We start from the raw sequence: 20,144 nt of genomic DNA on the forward strand, positions 1-20,144 counted from the left end.
TGGAGGTAGGTACAGGGGAAAAAGAGAAGGAAGTGGGGAAGATTGCTAGTTGAAGGTGTTGGTTGGAGGGGAGGGGGAGGGTTGTGTTCTGATAGTATGGTTTGTGTGAAGTGCGTGTTGAATGAGGTAGCAATATTTTTGGAGGAGTGAGGGATGTTAGGAGGAGGGGTACTGACTTTACTTGGTGGAGGATGGAGTTTATGGAGGACCAGAATTGTTTGGGGCTGTGTTGGGAGGAGTCAAGGGCATACTGGTAGTATTGGAATTTGTCCTGTTTTATTAGCTTTTTGACTCTTATCGCGTAGTTCTAGGAATTTGTCTAGTTGAGGGGGTTTTGGTTTTGCACCAGTGCTCCCAGGCTTTATCCCCGTTTTTCATTTCTGACTTAGTGGTTTTCTGTAGCCATGGGGAGGGTTGTGCTTTGGTTCTGGAAAGTCTTATGGGGGCATGGTAATTAAGGATGCTCAGGAAGGTAGTATTAACATTCAACTGCGTCATCAAGACTGAGGTACTTTAGAGGATGCCAGTTACATTCTTTGAGGGATGAGATGAATGTGAGTGGGTTAAAGTTTTTTACGTATTTGACAGTTGAGGACAGGTTTAGCTTGGTATAGGTATTTTTTGAGTAGGAATGTTGGGGAGTGATCACTGAGGCTGGTATCCAATCCAGGGTAGTGCGCTTGCTGGAGTTTTTATTTATCCTGGTTGGCGACTGGACTCTAGTGAAGCCATGAAGGTTTACTTGATGGGTTGGATGGTTGCCAGAACAGGATTGCCAGTCAATATTGAAATCCCCTAAAATTATAGTTTCTTGGGGGAGATGGTGGGTAGACCAGCTGAGGAGGTTTTCTAGTGGAGGGATGTTTTGGCCAGGTGGGAAGTAGCATCCAGTTATGTTGATGATTTTGTTTTGGCTTATTTTGAGGTTGGGATATATTATTTTTTTCATTGCCTATTTGTGGAGCTGATGATTTTAAGATCTGGATGTTTAGCTGCTGTTTAAATATTAGAGCTACACAGTCTCCTTTCTTGTTTAGCCGGTCTACTTAGTATGCCTTAACCAGTAGGGAGGATTTGCTCTCTGGTAATATGAGGTTTTAGCCAGGTTTTTGTCAGGATATCTATATCTGGGGAGTACGTCTATGGTGGCATGGAGTTCATGGACTTTGTTGGATATACTTCTAATATTTAGGCTTAGTAGAAGGAAGTCCTTTGGCTTTCTATTGGCTGTGATGTGAGAGAAGTTGTTGTTTCTAGTCTTTATTATGAGGATTGGGGTTGGAGATGGTAGGGCCACGGTTGGGGTGGATGTCTCCACTTAGAGCTAGTTTTGATATGAATGAGGTTATTAGCTTTCTCAGTTTTTGAATGTGTTTGGTTATTAGGGAAACTTTATGATTGTGCTCTGTGGGTAATGGGTATGGTGGGAGGGTTACTATGTTAAGTTGTAGGGATGCTTTATGTTTGAGTAATATAGTTGCTAGAATATGCGGGGGGTGCATAGGGATGGTTCTTGAGTTGGTGGGAGGGGAGCTGAGTGAGGGTGAGACCTGAGTGGTGGTGTGAGTAGTAGTACAGTGATAGTGGTTGAGTGGGGGAATGATGGAGTTTTGGTAGGATGTAAGATATGCAAGGAGAGTGCATGCAGTGACCATAGGTAAGGTTCGCTTGAACATGTTAGCTGAGGAGGAGTGATAGTAGTGGGAAGATGGAGGTAGGTAGTGTTGGGTTTAGCACTGTGGTTGGCTATTGGGAAAGATGGGAGGGGTTTGTGAGTGTAGTAAAGGTAGGACCATTGGGGATGGGAGGGAATAGGGGGCTGGAAACAATCTGGTAACAGAGTAAACTGATAAATGAACATATGATAGTGAATGTGGAGACTCGGGTAGGTACCCTGTATTTCCACAAACTAGAAGTTAGCTGTGCCCCAGTTCAGGCAGTTTTAATAAGCTCTGGTAGAGCAGAGCATGAGGTGCTCAAAGGGTGGATTGTAGTTTTAAAAATGTTGCCTGCCACAGGTAATATTTATTAACTTTGGGATTGGCTTAAGGTAATAAACAGGGAAGGCGGAGAACAAGGGTGTGAGCAGGCAGTTCTTTTGTACTGCTGCTGCTAATGAGCCAAAGCAAAGACAAGTTTGTGTTTAAGAAACAATCAGAATTGACCAAGGACTGCTCTGAAACTGTACGTCATTTCTCAGGTGGAAAAACAGGATAACCTTGTATCAGTATGCTGCTGTGGTCTCAGTTTAAATTAACAAACACACAGTAATTATCAGTTGTGGATACTGTTTGGTAACAGAAGGGAATAAGAGAAAATGGAAGGTGTGTGTGTGTGTGTGTGTGTGTGTGTGTGTGTGTGTGTGTGTGTGTGTGTGTGTGTGTGTGTGTGTGTGTGGCTGCTTACAAGCCAAAGCATAGTGCTCTCCAGGGGAAAATGAATATTGGCTCAAACAGGTAGACACACACTCAGTTAACTTTAGCTGTTTGCAGACAGTTCAGACCTGGACTGTGCTTTTCTTATAAGAATGATAAAGGTGGTACTGCAGTTGAATACTAGCCAGCCCTAGTCTTCTTGACTGCCTCCACCCTTTTCTTCAGCTTTGGGAATCAACCCAAATGTTCCATGCTGACGGAGTTTCCCTCAGGACTAACCCATCCTTCATGCCAAAAGTGATGTCCAGTGTGGATCTCAACCAAATCTATTCATTGCCCATTTTTCCCTAACCCACAAAACAAGGGGGAAAGAATACTCCACTCTCTAGATGTGCACAGACAGCTCAGATTCTTTCCAGGCAGGACTAAATCATTCGGAAAGACTGATCAGTTATTAGTCCGCTTTGCTGCAGGAGCAGAGGGCAAAGCCATATCCAAACAAATCATTTCTAAATGGATAGCACACTGCATCCATTTTTGCTACAAGCAACATGGGAAACCTCCCCCTAAGGGGGTCAGGACTCTCTCTACCAGGGCAACCTCCACCTCTGCGGCTTTCCTCAGAGGAGTCCCCACCAGAGACATCCTAGAGGCTGCAAAATGGACATTTGTTCATACCTTCACCAAGCATTACCACCTGCCTATCTTCTCCAAATCCAGGGCAGGCTTTGCCACTGCAGTCTTGGAGGGCATCCTAGCCAGCCCTAGTCTTCTTGACTGCCTCCACCCTTTTCTTCAGCTTTGGGAATCAACCCAAATGTTGACTGCAACAGTGGAACATGAAGAACATAGTAAGTTATGTACACTTACCATAAATGTAGATGTTCGAATGTATTCACTGTTGCAGTCCTGGTTTCCCTCCCTTCATCCCACTGTTTTTTCTCTCATTATAAGGAACTGTTTGGTATTTACTTTCTACTGGTGGGGTTCTCCCACCATTTCCTGGCTCCCACTTGGGGTCTGTTGACAGGGCAAGAAAAACTGATGTAATGGTGTCTGCTGCCTTACTTTATACTACTGACGACCTGGCGTCAGTCCTGAAGCGACACTAACCAACACAGAATTACTAAGCCTCTGGTATTCGGGCCGACTGAGGGCTACCCTGGCATGGATACCCCAAATGTGTTGACTGCAACAGTGAATATACTCTTAACATCTACATTTTTGGTAAGTGTACACAACTGTACTTTCCTCTGCCAGTATCCAGTTAGATGCTGACATGTAACTGCCTGCTCGCACCCCAACTGTGGCTGTGCATACATCTGGCACAGATGTTGAATGGGGAACCATGGCTGATTTATATCTGATGGGCTTGGGAAGTCCCCAAATTTTATTTAGAGAATTGGTGCGTAGTATCCTTACTGAATCCAGACAAGACTGTGGGCCTCCTAGATTTGTTAAGGCAAATATTCCCTTAAAAAGAAACCAAAAACAAAATGCATGGCTACTTTAACTAAGGATCCTCAGAGTGTCAACTTTTACTTGGCTGTTTAATGCCCTCGTGGCCCTCAAACCCAAACAGGGATGGTCTGTTTGGCTACTATTCCCATGTCATTCACCCCATCTAAGAGGCCTAGGGTTTATGCTTCTTCTGATGAGGAGTTGGACTCTGGTGAAGAATCCTTAGCATAATGCTTAGATATACACTCTTCTGTGGTCTTGGGATCTGATGAAGAGGATTCTTTCTTGCTCGGATTTTCCTTTTTAGGAATTGCCCTTTGAGGATACAATGGTCCGTATGATTGAATATACTCTAAATGGGATTGTTCCCAAGTATTAGAGGTTCAAAAGAGGCATTGTAAACTTTTACAAATGTACTTACCCAGACCTTCTGCTGTCCCTCCAACCTTAGCTGCCCTGTTGGGCCCATTTGCAGGCTCCTGACTCTCAACCTCCAGGCCCTAAGAAGTCAGACAGATTTTGTAAGGTACCCTAGGATCAGTCATCTGATTGTTTTTGTTTCCTTGTCCGTAGATGAGCTATCTAAACTGCGTTCCTCTTCCAAGCTTCTACTTTCTGACAAGGGCAGCAATGCTGTGGAGAAGCATGGGGAAAAAAGTGTATACTTGTGCTGCTTTGGCTTTTAGAGCCATTAATTGTCAGACTTGCATGATTTTGTATGTCCAGGTTCTTTTATCCCAGTGGGGGTGTGTGAGTGACCTGCCTGATTCGGTCAGTAAGACTTGTGCTGTCTCTCTATTGAGTTTTCAGGTAGCTTGCCATTCCTTTAAATGTAACTGATGCCTCTTCTAGTGCAGCTGCATGTGGTTGTGTAATGAGGGAATATTCTTGGTTGTGCATATAGGCTTTGTCTGAGGATATTAAAGCCAAACTTTCTGATCCTCCCTTAAATCCATTTAGAATCTTTTTGGCACTGCTGCTGCAGAATTGTTTAAAACCCTTTAGCATAAAGGCATGTTTATGCAGGACCTCAAGCAAATTTTTGTTTATCCTGTACCTAGGTTAAAGGTTCAAAAGAAACTATGTTTTGAAATATTCCTTTTTCCATAGACAGCCTAGACTACATGCTAGAGGTAAGAGGGCTTCTTAGCAGGTTTTCCAGATAAACCCAGTTAGACCTGTAGAGGTCAAAAACCTTCTTTTCCTGATAGGTCTGCCCCTGTCCGACATGGTCTCCCCTCCACTTGACCGGATTCCTGTGTCCCTCAGGCTAACCCTTTCCTTTTTGATAAATAACCACAGACGCTTGAGTTCTGTCATCCAGCGCTGTTTATGGGTTGTAAGTTCCTTCTACCATTTTGTTGTCTCCCTCAGTCTCCTCCTTGCTAGCTTCTTCATTTCCCGCTGGTTTTGCGGGATCTGGTGGAACAGGGAACCATATCGACTGTTTTCTTGTTTCAACAGGGAACACGTTTTTATTCCAGAATGTTTCTGGTTCTCAGGAAGGAGGGGACGTGGTGGCCCATTCTGGTCCTGTCCTATATCAACACCTTTCTCAGTGTTCTTTCCTTCAGGGTGCTGTCTCTTTAGAAAATTTTTCCATCTTTTGTTTACTCAGGCTTTTCTAGTCTCCTTGGATTTGAAGGATATCTGCCTCCATATTGCCTTTCACCCTTTCATCATGAAATGTTTACATTTCTCTCTTTCTTCCTCTCATCTGTTCTCTGTCTTGCCTTTTGGTCTTTCTCTGAGGGCATTTACCAAATATCTAACAGGCTTCAGGGAATTCCCAATATTCCCTTACCTTTTGGTTCAAGCCCCCCTTTCCACCTGGTTCAGAATCCACACTTCACTGAGCTTCTGCAGTGTGTGGGTTCACTTTCAGCCTCAAAATGTCAGTGTTGACTTCTCCTTAGAATCAAGTGTTTTTGGGTTGCAGGATTCAGATGACTCCAATGCTGTCTTTTGTGTACTAAGGTCCACACTTTGACTGCTTATTTTTGGTCTATTCTTCCTCTTCTATTTTTTTCTGCAAGGGAATTTCTCCGAGCCGTAGGTTCATGGCATCCACCATTCCCATGGCTTTGTTTGCCAAACTCCACTTGAGAGAATTCCATTGGTATTTTAGGAATGTTTGTCTCCAGCGCTGCCACCTTCAGGAGTTTCCAGTCCTGCTATTACCTTGTCACAAATTTGAACTCCACTGGTGGTTTTGTCAGACCTAAATCGAGATGCACCTTTTCAGGTTCCTCTTCCTGCTCAAGAACTTTACACTGATGCTTCTGATCAAGGTTGGGGAGCTTCCTCCAACAATCTGAAAGTTCAGGGTCTTTGGTCTCATCAACAGATGTTAGACCACATCATTATCAAAGAAATGAAGGCTCTAATTCTAGCTCTTCAGACCTTTCACTCCCTCTGGTTTCCAGGTCCTCTAAAACTTTTTACAAACAACATCACATTGATGTGGTGTATCAACAAGTGTGGGGGTGGGGGGGGGGGGGGTGGCACAAAATCTTATCTTCTTTGCAAACTAGCCCTTCAGGCTTGGAATTTCAAAATCCTTCATAATTTGATTCTTTACGAGGTTTACATCCCTTCAGAGTACAGTCTAGTGGCAGACTTTGTTTGATCAGGTCCAGGACACAACTTCATGAATGGATGATTCGCAGAGTGGTATTTTTGGACATTGTACATTGGTGGAGTACTACTGAGGTAGGTAATTTTGTTTCCCCTCTGATCAGATAACTTCCCCAGTTCTGTTGCAGAGTTCGAATTCCACTGGCTTGGAAAGCAGATGCCATGTCTTGTTCTTCAAAGGGGGTGTTCCTGTATGCCTATCCTCCTCTTCCTGTATTTGCCAGGGTTTTGTACAAGTTCATGTGGGATTCACCCAAAGTCTTTCTGGTGACTCCCATTTGACCCAGTCAGCACGGATTCCCCCGTCTTTCACATGGCCAGGGGCACTCATCAGAAGGTGCCTCACAGGATGGATCTTCTCACACAAGACTGAGGTCTCTCATTCTTCCTCACTTGTCCACACTAGATCTGACCCTTTGGGTTTTAGGGTTTTGATTCCTTTCAGACCATTTGTGAGGACATGCTTCTGGTTTCGTATAAGGCCAGGAAAAAAAACACTACTAGAAAATCTTGTATTACATCTTACGTTACAAAGATATGCGTCTGGAGCGTTTCTCCCTGGGCCTCCTCTGAAACTTTGCTCCTTGCAAGTCAGACTTTCCCGGTTAACAAATATAAAATAAATGTGGCTAAATGAAAGGAGTTTTCTATGTGGTGTCTCTGGCGTGACCAGGACCGTTTAGGTAGGGGGTCCCTATGGTCCTTTTTTATGTGCTTATGAGTTGCTTAGTACTACTTTGGCATATTTTTTCTGTTAAAGTTCATTTGTCGGCCATTTCTTCCTGTCTGCCCCACCTTTGGCTTCTAGTTTGGAAGTCATAGAATTCCTAAAAGGCATCCTTTATATCATACCCCAAGAAAGTATCCTTCTTAGGACCTTAATTTTTGTTACTGAAAATTTGATTCAGTTCCCTTTTGAGCTTTCCTTTTCTTCTCTGCAACATTGTACTTGGAAGACTGTATTGTTGGTGGCTCTTACTACTGTTTGGGAGTGTTTCTGAACACCAAGCCCTTACAGTGGTTCCTCCTTTTTTGTTTTTTCACACTTACAGGGTGTGTCTTCATACCAGTCCTCCTCTTATTCCTAGGGTGGTTAATGATTTGTCATTGAATCAGTGTATTCATCTTCTCTCCTTTTTTTCTTTCTCCAGAGTCTTCTAGTGAGAAGGTAATGCTCTGTTTGGATTTACAAAAACAGCTCAGATATTACTCTGATACGACAAAATGTCTCGGAAAATATGAGCAACTTTTAGTAGCTTTTGTACTCTCCCAAGAGTGAAGAATACTGCAACAGTGATAAGGAAGGATATAGTACAGTTGTGTAAGATCTTACCATAGTAATAGTCCTACATCTCACTGTATTCTGCCCTTCCCTCCTACCCCTTTTTATTTTCTGTTGCCCTACTGCTGGCTGAAGGGTCTCCTCTTACATTCTTATCTCCTTCTGTTTCCCTTCCTGGATGGGCATGTTAACTTTTTCTTTGGGGTTGGTGTGGTTCTCTTGGGGCATTTCATTTCTGAGGTTTGGGCATCTGTACATCACGTATGTACCTTACACTTTGTGCAAGACACATTTGACATATGATGCTGAGAAGGTGTAAAGGCTTTGGTATACTGGTCAGATGTTAGGCTGTCCTATGCAGGATATCCCAAGAGTAAAGAATACTTCCAACAGTGATAAGTAGGCCATCTGCTGTTATGGTAAGATCTTACAGCACTGTACTTTTTGCAAACAGAGATAAATTTATTTTCAAAGAAATAGAGATTTGAGCAAGAAGAAAATACCTTCTGTATATATGTTAGGGGAAACAAGTAGAAATGAAACATTTGAAGGGTACTGAATTGTTTCTGTGCTGAAAGCAACAAATGGGTGATTAACCCTAGGGTAAGGCCAACTACATTGGATGGTGTAGTTTTCCTTAAATAACGTGTGTTTTTTGTTCCTTTGTATGTAATTTCTCTTTAAGAACTGCAGTGGTAAGATACTGATTTTTAGATTTTTTTTACAACATTCCATGTGTCTGTTTTGTATATTAAAAAAAAAAGTCAAGATGTGGCTCAGCAGTTTTAAACAGGGTGAAAGTTGCTTGTTGGTTAGTGACATATAGCTTTAAAATGTCACATCTATAATAATTTGTGAGTTAAGTATATGTATAATTTATTCGGTCCTTTTTTTTTTTTTTTTTTAAAAGGTTTAACACAATTTTCCTATGCAAGTAACTTCCATGTAAAATTATATAATGTTAAGTCCAGGCTAGCAGCTTGTGGGCCCCAGCAAGCTTCCTTGTTTAATATCTAAACCCCTACATTCCCAAGTGGGCAATGAAAAAAAAAAATCACTTAAAACACAGTAGCAAGAACTAGTGTTCCTTTGAGACATTGAAAATGCTTATATATGGCAGTTGTTTGCTACACATCCGGTTTTGTTTGTTTTACTGTTTGTTCCCCCAGGGTAACACAGATAAGATGTAACAACTCATTTTCAGTGGTCCTGTTTCTGCCCTTTTCTGCAGCCTGGTGGACTGGACCTGTGGAAGGCTAAGTGACTTGTCCAAAGTCACACAGAGTGAGTATTTGGCTCTGGTGGTGGTTGAACCCATTATTTATGGCTTCATAGCTGATCCTCCATTAATTGGCAATGGGGTTTGAAATGCATCTCCTATAAATTTGCTCTAAACTTGTGTAAAAAAAAAAAAAAGCAGCATTTTTTTGAAACTTTCATCTACACTCGTACAAAGATTTTTAATGAAAATATATTTGTTGTAGAAATCGGACTTTAGTGTGCACATCATTTCTTGTACCATTCATTTTTTTTATGTCACAATTTTGCTTCAGAAATTGTACAGATTTTGTCATGGAGTTCCCCCTATGTTTATGAAAATAATATGCAAAGTAATTGATCCTGTGGTCTGATAACAGCTTTGTCTTCAGTATCATTTGAGTCACTTGTGTTAGGACTCTTCAGCAGATAAAACCTTCAGCATTTCATGCTTTTAAGATCTATTTAGAAGAAAATAGCTGTGTGGTAGGTGTGCACGTCCCATTTATCTCTGTATTTTTTTTTTAGTTTTTAGTTTCAAGATTTTTGTTTGCGTTTTGACTTTTTTTTTTTAATACAGTTTGGTCTAGCCATACCAGCCTTGCAATGTATGTCCGTCCATTTTCAGGGTGTTCTGCCCACCAGTAGACACTTGTGTAAATTTTACGTAAAGCTCTTGCAGCACTTCCTGGTGTTTTGTTTGTGTTGAATTTACCTAAACCACTTAGTAGAGATATTGAGAGAATGTGCAGTTCACTTCCTGTCAGACTTTGTCTGCTTGTCATTCATAACCTGAATTTGGTGAGCTGGGCTCATAGGTTCATAGGCTCATACTAGGCTAACGACCACCAGGGACTTTACAAGCCTAACCATGCAACCCAACCTAGTATTGCCCGAGTTTCCCAGAATGCCTATGTGGTGCGGTATGTTTGTAAACAGGTAGCTAAGGGTTATGTGGGTTATGTTAGCTTGGGATTAATTTATTTACTGTCATCCTCTGCCCATCAAAGACATGGGGGCCAAGCTGGGGGTGAATTTGCAATTCTCCATCCAATGATCAAGGTTTCTTTTGAACAGGTTCAGGGATGAACTCTGTTTAACGAAGATTGGAAACTTTTTTCCAAGGAACAGGAATCCTTTGAAGAACGTATCAGTCCCTATGTGAGGTTGTTTTTATATTACAAACTTCAGGTCCTTGGATCTAGTGTTGCTGGTGTTTTACCTTGCGGATGTGCAAGAGATCCTTCACAGCTAGATGTGAGGGTGCCTTTATATGCTAGGCATAGATCACCTCTCAGTAACCTGTAGGAGTGGAGTACAGACAGGACCTTAAGGCGATCTGCTCAGGACAGGATATTCATACCCTGGATTCTCCTCGTGAGGAGCCTTTGAGAGTGTTCCAACTGGTGCAAGTGCTTGGCTAGGTACATGACAAAAGGGACACTGCACTCAGTGATGGGTCTTATAAGGGCTGCGTAGAGTGCTACTATTCTTATAAGGGCTGAGTAGAGTGCTACTGTTATTTCCTTGGACCTGGATGCCATACCTTTGCCTACGAGTTGGGCAACATAGAATGATTTTCTTACTTTCTTGGCTTTGTGCTGGTCAAACTCAAGATTACTGTCTATATATGATGTCTTTCCATAGCACTGTTGCAGTATTCCTTGCATGTCTGTTCTCCTGCCATGGATAGCCAAGCATCTGGCCAGTATACCAAAGTCTTTTTTTTTTTTTTTTTTTTTTTTTTTTTTTTTTTTACAGACGTTGTATGTCACAAGTACGCTCCCCACACAAAGTCTAGACCATAAAATTAATGGATGCATGCACTTCAGAACTACTTTGCCACAAGTTTGAATGCCATCACTGAATGTTGTTCTAAAAGCGTGCCTTCTCTGCTGGTTACTGAGCCGTTTTTCAGTTAAGTGCTGCATTGGCATTCTTTCTTACCTTTCTCTCTTATTTTTAGTGCTGTTGGCTTCATGTCATCCAGAAATGGAAAATGTCAGTGTGGGAGGGAGATTCCCCATAAAGATAGTCACAACCAGTGTCTGTTCTGTCTTGGTGATTTCCACGACCATATGCAGTGTTCTGTCAAATGTTTTTCAACCCAAGGCTCTTTCTTCTGTCCCTCAAGCAACTTTTACAGCAGGGTCTTCCAACCAGAAGTTGTTATTTAAAGACTTTATTACCACCAAAGAATAAGAAACAAAGTTTTCTTCTGTTTTTGTGGCTAAGCGTTCTACTTTTGTTGTGATTCTGTTGTGGACTCAGCAGCTTTGGTGTGGACTCAGCAGCTTGAGTCTGAGCCAGTCACTGCTAGGTCCCTGTCCCTGCCATCCCTTTTTATGATAAACTACAAAACACTGTCTGAAACAATGTACTTAAGGATGAGAGCCACAGGTCTGGAGCATCTTTCTGTACACTGTCTGATTTGTAGTGTGGAGGATCAAATATTAATTCCCCCTGGAGGTTTTTCCCAGCAGCAGATATATTTGGCACCCAGGCCACTGCCCAAGCATTAGGATGCAGTTACTGTTGTATCTGGTATGACATTGTACTGAACAAGAACTTCCAATGCCATACTGTATGTTTTCAATGTCACAGACGCCCTTCCCATGTGTTCGCCATTTTTGGTACTAGTCCACACATATAGGTTCATTGGTTGGTACTAGGCTATCTGCCTTAAGGCCTATACAAGCCTAGCCATAACCATTCCCTGGCTATTTCTTCCCACAATATTTACTTCCCTAGACCCCTGTCTAGAAGGGTGACTGACGTGATATTTTGAAATGGTGTGAAGAGGTCCATCCTTATTAGCAGCAGGACGGATGCCTTTGGCAGGTATGAACAGCTTGTTATTTGAAACTTTTCCAGGCTGCCTGGGGCCCTTTTTCTACAGATTTTTTTTTGCCATGCTACAGCGAGTGGCAGCAGAGCATTGCCCCCATGCTGCTGGGTTGGTTTGATATAATTTTTGCAGAAATTAATAGTGTTTTCTCTTTCTGTATTACTTGTTAAATTTTGAAATCTTTTATATTTTCAGTCATTTTCTTCTGTTTACATTCCCCATTTTTTTAGCCTCCTACTAACTGCAGTTGGGTTTTTTTTGCCATTCCTGATGTTCTTTGTATTTCACTGTTGCAGTCCTTACAATTGGGTTATCTTGCTGGCAGGCTACCCTCAGTCGGCCTGAATTCCGAAGTCTAGGTCCCGCGTCGGTTGCCGTCACCTCTTCCCTGACGTCAGTGCGCCAGGGGTATAAAAGATGCAGCCGACGCCATTTTCTTCAGTCTTTCTTGCCGCGCGGTGCCTGAAGCAGAAGTTCTTTGTCTCACATTGCTGCAGTCATAACCTGTGGGTCGTCCGCTGTCCTCGGTCGGCCCGAATACCAAAGAGCTAGTCTGGCGTCGGTCATTGTCGCCCAGAGCTGACGTTAGTACGTAGTAGTACTTAAGCGCATGACCGACACCATATCCCCAGTCTTTCTTGCCGCGTGGTCCGAAGCAGAAGCAGCGTTTGCAAGTGCCGTTCGGCGTTCTGAAATTTTCATTTATCGAGTTTCAGACCGAAGACCAAGTTGGGCTAAGTACCCTGTTGGGGAAATTTTTGTCTTTTCTTGCCTCAGTTATCCGGATGTCAGAAAAAGTTAATAATTGCATTTCTTGTGGGAAACAGATACCTCATAGGGATTATCATTCTTTCTGTATTCCTTGCTTAGGGCCTGAGCACGACGTGGTTGGGTGTCGCTTTTGTGCTAGATTTAATAAGCGCACCATTAAAAGGAGATTAGACTGTGCCAGGCTTGTTTTCGGTAAGCGGTGAAACTATAACATGCCGTCGGATCCTCCGACGCCGCTACCGCTAAAAAGCGTAAAGATAAATCTTTGAGGTCTAAACCGGATGAGTCGTCCGTTGCGGACGCCGGTTCTACAGAGCCTCCGGTTGAATCTGTGGATCCTGCCGAGGGTTCGGCTGAATCCCAGGGGGAACCTTTACTTTTGCAGGAGTTGGCTTCTCGGGAGGTAGGCCCGGCTGAGGGTGCTTCTCCGGTATCTGTAGTTCCATCTTTACAAAAGGTTATTAGGCCCTCTACTTCAGTGGCTAAAGGCCATGCTAAGGCCAAACCTTGTCTTGTTGGCCCTGGTCATAGTTCTAGCTCTCCAGCTCCTGTTCCTAAAAAACATATGTTGAAAATGGCAGATGACTTGATTACTTTGATCAGGGGTTCTATGCCCCCCCCCCAGAGAAGAGGCCTAGGGTGGAGGCAGATTTAGAGGGAATGGATCATTCTTCAGACTACTCTGATTCCTCAGCTGAAGAAATTCAGGATTTTCCTTCCTATTCAGATTCGGATGCAGAGGACTCCTGTCGTTCTGCTTCCCCTCCAGAGGATTTTTCTTTTTCTGAGACTTTACATTCCATGAGGGAAAATTTCAAGTGGGAAGGTCAGGATTTTTCAGATTCTCGGAAAAGGCTTAGGGAATTTTTGTTTTTGCCTCAGCATAGGCCCTTGGCTATTCCTCCTGTCTTAGATGTTGTTCAGGATGTTTTTTCTGAATCTTCCCTTAATCCTGATTCTTTGCCTCCTGCCCCTGTTAAGCCAGACAGGTATTACAGAGTTCCAGAAGCACATAAGTATTTGTACAAGAGTCCTAGAGCTGATCCGGAAACTATTATTCAAGGTCCGAAGGGTGTTGGGGCTTCTGTGGCTAAGAATCCAGTTCCTTTGGATAAAGATTCTAGAGCGTTAGATAGGTGGGGGAAAAAAGTGTACACCTCCTCTACGTTAGCTATGAGGGCTTTGAATTGCCAATTTCATATGCTGAAGTATCAGAACTTTTTGTTAAGCCAATTGAAATCTAAGGTGGATGCTTTATCTGAGGGTATAGAGTGTAAGGAGCTCCAGGAGTTGGTTCATGCATCAGATCAAGTTGGCAAACATTCTTTGCAGTGTGGTTTCGATGCTCTTCAGGCTTCTTCCAGGGTGGCTGCTACAGGTTGTTATTCGTAGACATGCCTGGCTTAAGGATCAAAATTTGTCAGAGCATGTTAAGGCTCGGATTTTGGATGCTCCTCTTCAATCTGAAGTACTTTTTGGTCCTCCTGTGGAATCAGTTTTGAAAAAGATGGAAGATAAGGCTAAGTCTATGCAGACGGCCAAGGATTTTATGCAGGTGCAGCCCCCTAAGTTTAGTAGGAATTGGCCTGCTAGAGGATGGTCTTATCCTTCTTCGGACTATCAGTCTAAGGGCAGGTCTAGACGTGGTAGAGGCAGGGCTCACGCTCAGGGTTCTTTCAGACCTAGGACTTGGAGTTCTCCTGCACAGTCTTCTGGTGAGGGCAGGGGTCAGCCCTTTCGTAAACAGACCCAATGACCTGCATCTTCAGCTGCCAGACCCTTCTTTACTGGCAGCTCCTCTAGGAGGAAAGTTGGGACTTTTCAAACAAAACTGGCATTTGGTCACCCAGGACAAATGGGTGTTGGATATAATAAATCAAGGTTACAAGTTTTATTTTCACACTTTTCCTCCTTTCAAAGGCATGCCGGATGTGCCTCCTCAGCAAAGGCTGGAGGCTCAGGAGCAAATTTCTTTGCTTTTGCAGATGGGGGGCAATTCAGGTGGTCCCTCCGTCAGAAGTAGGCCTAGGATTTTATTCCCATCTATTCCTAGTGCCAAAGAAAGGAAGCACTTGGAGGCCAATTCTGGATTTGTCCATTCTCAATACCTACCTAGACATTCCAAAGTTCAAGATGTTAATATTGCAACAACTTCTGCCTATGCTAGGCAAAGATCACTGGATGGTAACCCTGGATCTCAGAGGCCTATCTTCACATCCCTATCAGGCCCAGCTGCAGGAGATTCCTGAGATTTCGGGCTGGTACTTCTCATTATCAGTTCTCTGCATTGCCCTTTGGTTTATCTACTGCACCCAGGGTATTCACAAAAGTTCTGGCTCCTGTAATTGCTTTCTTCAGACAGAGAGGAATACAATTTTATCCTTATCTGGACGATTGCCTGATTCTTGCTCAAGACAAAGACAAGTTACTACAACATCTCCAGTATGTAATGGCAGTTTTAAGGTGCCTAGGGTATTCTGTGAACGAAATAAAGTCCAGTCTAGTGCCCTCTCGGGACATGTGCTTTCTGGGTGTGAGACTGAATACAGCTTCTCAGATGGCATTTCTGACCCCGGACAAACAAAGAACTCTTCATCTATACTTCCAGCAGTTATCAGTAATGTCCAGGCTGACTGCAAGGACAGTCCTTCAAGCCTTGGGGTTCATGGCATCTTGCATTCTAGTACTTCCCAATGCCAAACTGCATATGAGGAAGTTACAATGGTATCTCAAAAGTGTGTGGACTCAACACTGCCACGGTTTGGACACTGTCAATCGGATTATACCTTGCATCCAGAAGGAATTCTTGTGGTGGGCTCAGGAATGTCACCTAAACAAGGGACTCTCTGTGACCCGACCAGAGGCGAGTCAGATCCTAACGACGGATGCCTCGGACTTGGCTTGGGGAGCACACTTCAATGGGAAATGGATACAAGACATGTGGCCTCCCAAACTACTACATTTGCATATCAACATGAAGGAGATGTTAGCAGTTCAATTTGCTTTGATGGCCTTCAAGGACCTACTTCAGCCGGGACAGGTGTTGATTCAGACAGACAACACAACAGTCATGTGGTACATCAACAAGCAGGGGGGAACCCATTCCTACCCTCTTTGCAGACAAGCAATGATTTTGTGGGAGACTGCTCTGAGTTTGCAAATCAATCTTCAAGCAAGGTTTCTGCCAGGAGCACAGAACTCCCTAGCAGATGTATTGAGCAGGCAAATTGTGGATCCCCACGAGTGGAAACTGGATCCTCAGGTATTCAAACAATTGACCGTGGCTTGGGGAACTCCAGACATAGATCTGTTCGCTTCTCCACTGAATTTTCAACTGCCAAAATTTTGCACAAAGATGTTCCACCCAAATGCTTGGAAAGTGGATGCTCTCTCTTTCAGTTGGAACAACCTTCACGTCTATGCTTTTCCTCCTCTGCCTCTTCTTCCCAAGGTACTCTTGAAAGTCAGGCGGGACAAGCCTTCCATGATTCTAATAGCACCAGATTGGCCACATCAGCATTGGTATCCTCTGCTGAGGAGTCTAATTCAGGCGCCTCCTTGGCCTTTGCCACAGATTCCTCATTTGTTATCCCAGTCAAACAGTCATTTTCTCAATGTCAGGGTGTAGTCCCTGCATCCCACAGCCTGGCGTATTCTGTATTAGAGCCGGTGGGGTCTCAGCTTCCTCAACAGGTTTTAGATGTCATTTTGGAAGCCAGGCGGCCTAGTACTCGAAAAGTTTATGCTGATAAATGGAGGAGGATTTTTCTTTGGAGTTCAGCAAAGGGCTGTGATGTTTCAGTACCTAATTTGAGTTTTGCACTACAGTATCTTACTGAATTACTGGACAAGGGTTTGTCATTCTCTTCTGTGAAGGTTCATGCTGCAGCCATTTCTGCTCACTATGATTGTGACCCTCCTTTATTTTCCCACCCTTTGTTCAAACAATTTCTTAGAGGGGCAAAAAATATAAGACCCCCACGTAGAGCTCCTACTCCTTCCTGGGATCTCAATTTTGTGTTGGAGAAGCTTACATGTGAGAGTGTTCGATCTCGCCGTTTGTTCTTACACCTGGGTTCGGAGCCGATCCTCGGCTCCGTGTCGGCCGCTTGCAAGCTCTGCATTGAGAAGAAGCTCGAGACAACCTAATACCCACAATCCCCCTCTGCCTTTACCTCAGATCTAGTTTGCCGCTGCAGCGTTCGCATCACTGGGTCGAGCTCGAGCACCTAAAGATAAGATTAAGATTTTATTCTTGTATTTTCAGAGTAATTTTATTATAATAAGTTTGTTTGTGACTTAGTGTGAGTGTGTGGTAAGGTTGAGGAATTCTCTGTTCCGTTAAGTTTATTTAAACTTATTAGAGTTCCCCTCGGGGCCTACCACCCCTTACTTGGATTTGACTACCGGATTGACTTTTTCCTAACTGGATTCGACAATTTCACCGGACTTGACTTTATTACTGGACTTGACTTCTCAGTTTCTAACTATATTAAGTGTAAGATGTCTGAAAAGGCTAAATCTGGTTTCAAGCGTTGCCAATGTGGGCAAAAGATGTCAGTTACTGACAATCATAGTTCCTGCGTCTACTGTCTTGGCCCTCTCCATCTGCAAGAAGACTGCTCAATTTGTCATTCTTTCAGTGGGAGGGTCATGACAGATAGGCGCAGGAAACTCATGGATAGGGGTTTGTTAAAACCTACTTTTCAAGAGGCTCTGGATGCTTCAGACCAGGCATCCAAATCCTCGAAGGAATCGAAGACGTCGGAGCCCAGGCCATCGGCTCCGAGCTCTTCAGCTAAAGTTAGATCACCGGTTCCACAGACTTCGGGGCCGAGTGTTCAACTGTTGTCAGTTTCCGAGCCTCGAGTCTTGGAACCGGTGATGGAGCTCCCTCCCCCGACACTGTTGAGGTCGGCTCAGTCTTCGATTCCTTAGACCCGTTCTTCCAGGCCCCTCTCTGATACTGATGTAGACCGCGTGGTGCAGAAGTTAATGGAGAATACGGCCTTATCCAAACTCATCTCGGTCTCCTCTCAATTGGTGTCGAGACTTGAAGGCCTTCCACTGTCTCCATCTGTTCCTCCTCCGAGACCTGTCCAGTCTTCGGAGCCGGAAGAGGCTGAGCTGCTGATTGTGGAGCCCTCGGTGCCAGAACCGTCCTTTTCTCAGTCGGCTCCGTTCACCTCGACTCCGTCGGATCCGGTACCGGAGTCTCTGAGCCAAAGATCCATCCTGGGTTCCGGGACCGAGAGTCGGACCGATTTTTTGGTTCCGACTCTCCCTCTCGGGGCCTCGGCTCGGATCGACTCTGTTCCGTCCTCGGGGTCGATGCCTTCGGTGCCTGTTTCGGGGATTCTTCCCATTTCTTCGGAACCGGGAGATGCCTCGACTCGGGACCCGGGGGCTTTCGATCTCATGAGGAAGGTGTTGTCTACCCAGACAACCACCTCAGCAGATACAGCTTCTCCTCCCCATAAAGGTCCGTTATCCTCCTCTGCACCCACGGCTACAGCCAAGCGTCGAGCACCTGTGTCTCAGCCACCCCTGGAGGGTGCCCCCTCTTCCTCAGAGGCTTCTTCGGATGCTCCCCCCGAAGAAGTCCCTAGGAAAAGATTGTGTAAGAGGAGACACTTAGATTCTCCACAAGAATCTTTGACATCCGATACTGACTTGGATGAGTCAGAAGGGTCCCCAAAGTCACCTTCAGAAGATGTCTCTTTTTCTGACATCTTGGAGATCCTAAAGCAGAGAGGTGACTGGCAGTCCCTCCCCCCTTCTGAGGATGAGTCGGTCTTGCTGAAGGCATTTGGTGCTCGCCCTTCCTCCTCCTGGGTCACTCCTCCCTTCGATGAGTTAATGGAGCTGATTGCTCGAAGGGCGTGGGAGGCTCCTGACACGGTGGAGCCAGTCCCTAGGAAGCCTAATAAATACATTACTGCACCCCAGGACAAGGCTTACTTGACAAAAGGAGTTCCAGTGGACGCTATGGTGGTTGCAGCGGCCACGAAAAAGGAGATGTCGGAATCTTCCTCATCTGTCCATCCCCCTAACAAAGATTCTAGGACTATGGACAGGTACGGGAAGCGCATTTTTAGTTCAGCGGCCTTTTCTATGCGATCCCTGAACTATTTGACCCACTTCACACGGCTACCGAGGGATCTAGTCAAAGAGTTGGGAGATACCCTCCAGGGTACTACAGATGCTGCTGTCTCAGAGAAAGTGACAGCACAACTAATACCCTTACATCCATTGTAAACTCGTCCATGAGGCTGATCTCGTACGCAGCCGAAGGTTCGAGTAGGGCAGCAGCTTCAGCGATTGCTCTTCGTAGACAATCCTGGATGCGCTTATGTTCATTTGCGGAAGCCTTCAAGTCTTCCTTTACTAACGCCCCATTTGACGGTGCCACTCTCTTTGGCCCCAAAGTAAAGGAGACCCTTACCCGGTGTAAGCAGGAGGGAAAGACTCTGTCTGCTGTCGGAGTCCGTTTTTCCACCCCATCTAGACCGTACCCCAAAGGGCAACGCGGTGGGAAAATGTGGTTTCGAAAACCCCAAGGTTCTTTCCCAGGCACACAGGGTGATGCCCCCTCTAGAGGCAGAGGTGGAAGACGCCGCCCTGGCGGCAGAGGGGGTCCGCAAAATCAAGGTGACAGGGATACCCCCCCTGGAAAACCTTTCCAGCACTCCTGAGAGGAGGCCCGACTGTCCTGCTCTGGAGGCAGTCTGGGGTCGCTTAGCTTTATACCCTCAGGCCTGGCAAAACATTACTACAGACAACTGGGTAAAAAGCGTTGTTACCAGAGGTTACAGAATACCATTCCTAACCAACCCCATTCCAAAGAGAAGACTCCCAGATGTGCCGCCCCATCTGCGAGAACCAGCAGCTATAGAAATTTCAAAGCTGCTAGAAAAAAGAGTCATCCAACCAGTCCCAGCGGACCAGAGAGGATTCGGAACTTACTCAAGGTTCTTTTTAGTTCCAAAGAAGACCGGGGACTGGAGGCCCATTCTGGACCTAAGCAACCTCAATACCTTCGTCAAGAAAGAAAAGTTCCGAATGGTCACGCTTCAGTCAATCCTTCCATTCTTACAGAAGGACGACTGGATGTGCTCAATAGATCTGAAGGACGCATACTACCACATCAAAATGGCCAGGGCGTCCAGAGATCATTTGCGCTTCCGGCTGGGAGCCAGTCACTTTCAGTTTCGAGCCCTGCCCTTTGGTCTGACCTCAGCCCCCAGGGTTTTCACCAAATGCATGGCAGTGGTAGCGTCTCACCTGAGACGCCTAGGATTCCAGGTGTTTCCGTATCTGGACGACTGGCTCCTTTCTGCCACCACCCAGCGTCAACTGATACAGGCCAGGGATTACACTCTACAATTTTGTGTTCACCTCGGAATTTCCGTAAATTTCGAAAAATCTTTACTACAGCCATCACAGCGTATCTTATTCATAGGAGCGGAATTGGATACGCATCCGTTAATTCTAAGGCTTCCTCCGGAAAGGA

The 20,144-nt window shown here is 44.7% G+C and overlaps 1 protein-coding gene across 5 annotated transcripts in view; it reads left to right on the forward strand.

Moving 5' to 3' along the window:
* SRSF11 (serine and arginine rich splicing factor 11) overlaps positions 1-20,144 on the forward strand; it is a 1,393,100-nt gene that overhangs the window by 188,428 nt on the left and 1,184,528 nt on the right. For 3 of the 5 annotated variants that reach the window (XM_044085835.1, XM_044085836.1, XM_044085834.1), the window contains exon 2: positions 8,925-9,039. The exons of the other annotated variants lie outside the window; for them this stretch is intronic. The gene's annotated coding sequence lies outside the window, so the exon portion shown is untranslated. The remainder of the gene's footprint in view (positions 1-8,924; positions 9,040-20,144) is intronic. 5 annotated transcript variants of the gene reach the window in all.

The sequence above is a fragment of the Protopterus annectens genome, chromosome 10.part0 (genome assembly GCF_019279795.1).
Source record: "Protopterus annectens isolate FY-2018-M chromosome 10.part0, PAN1.0, whole genome shotgun sequence".
NCBI lineage: Eukaryota > Metazoa > Chordata > Ceratodontiformes > Protopteridae > Protopterus > Protopterus annectens.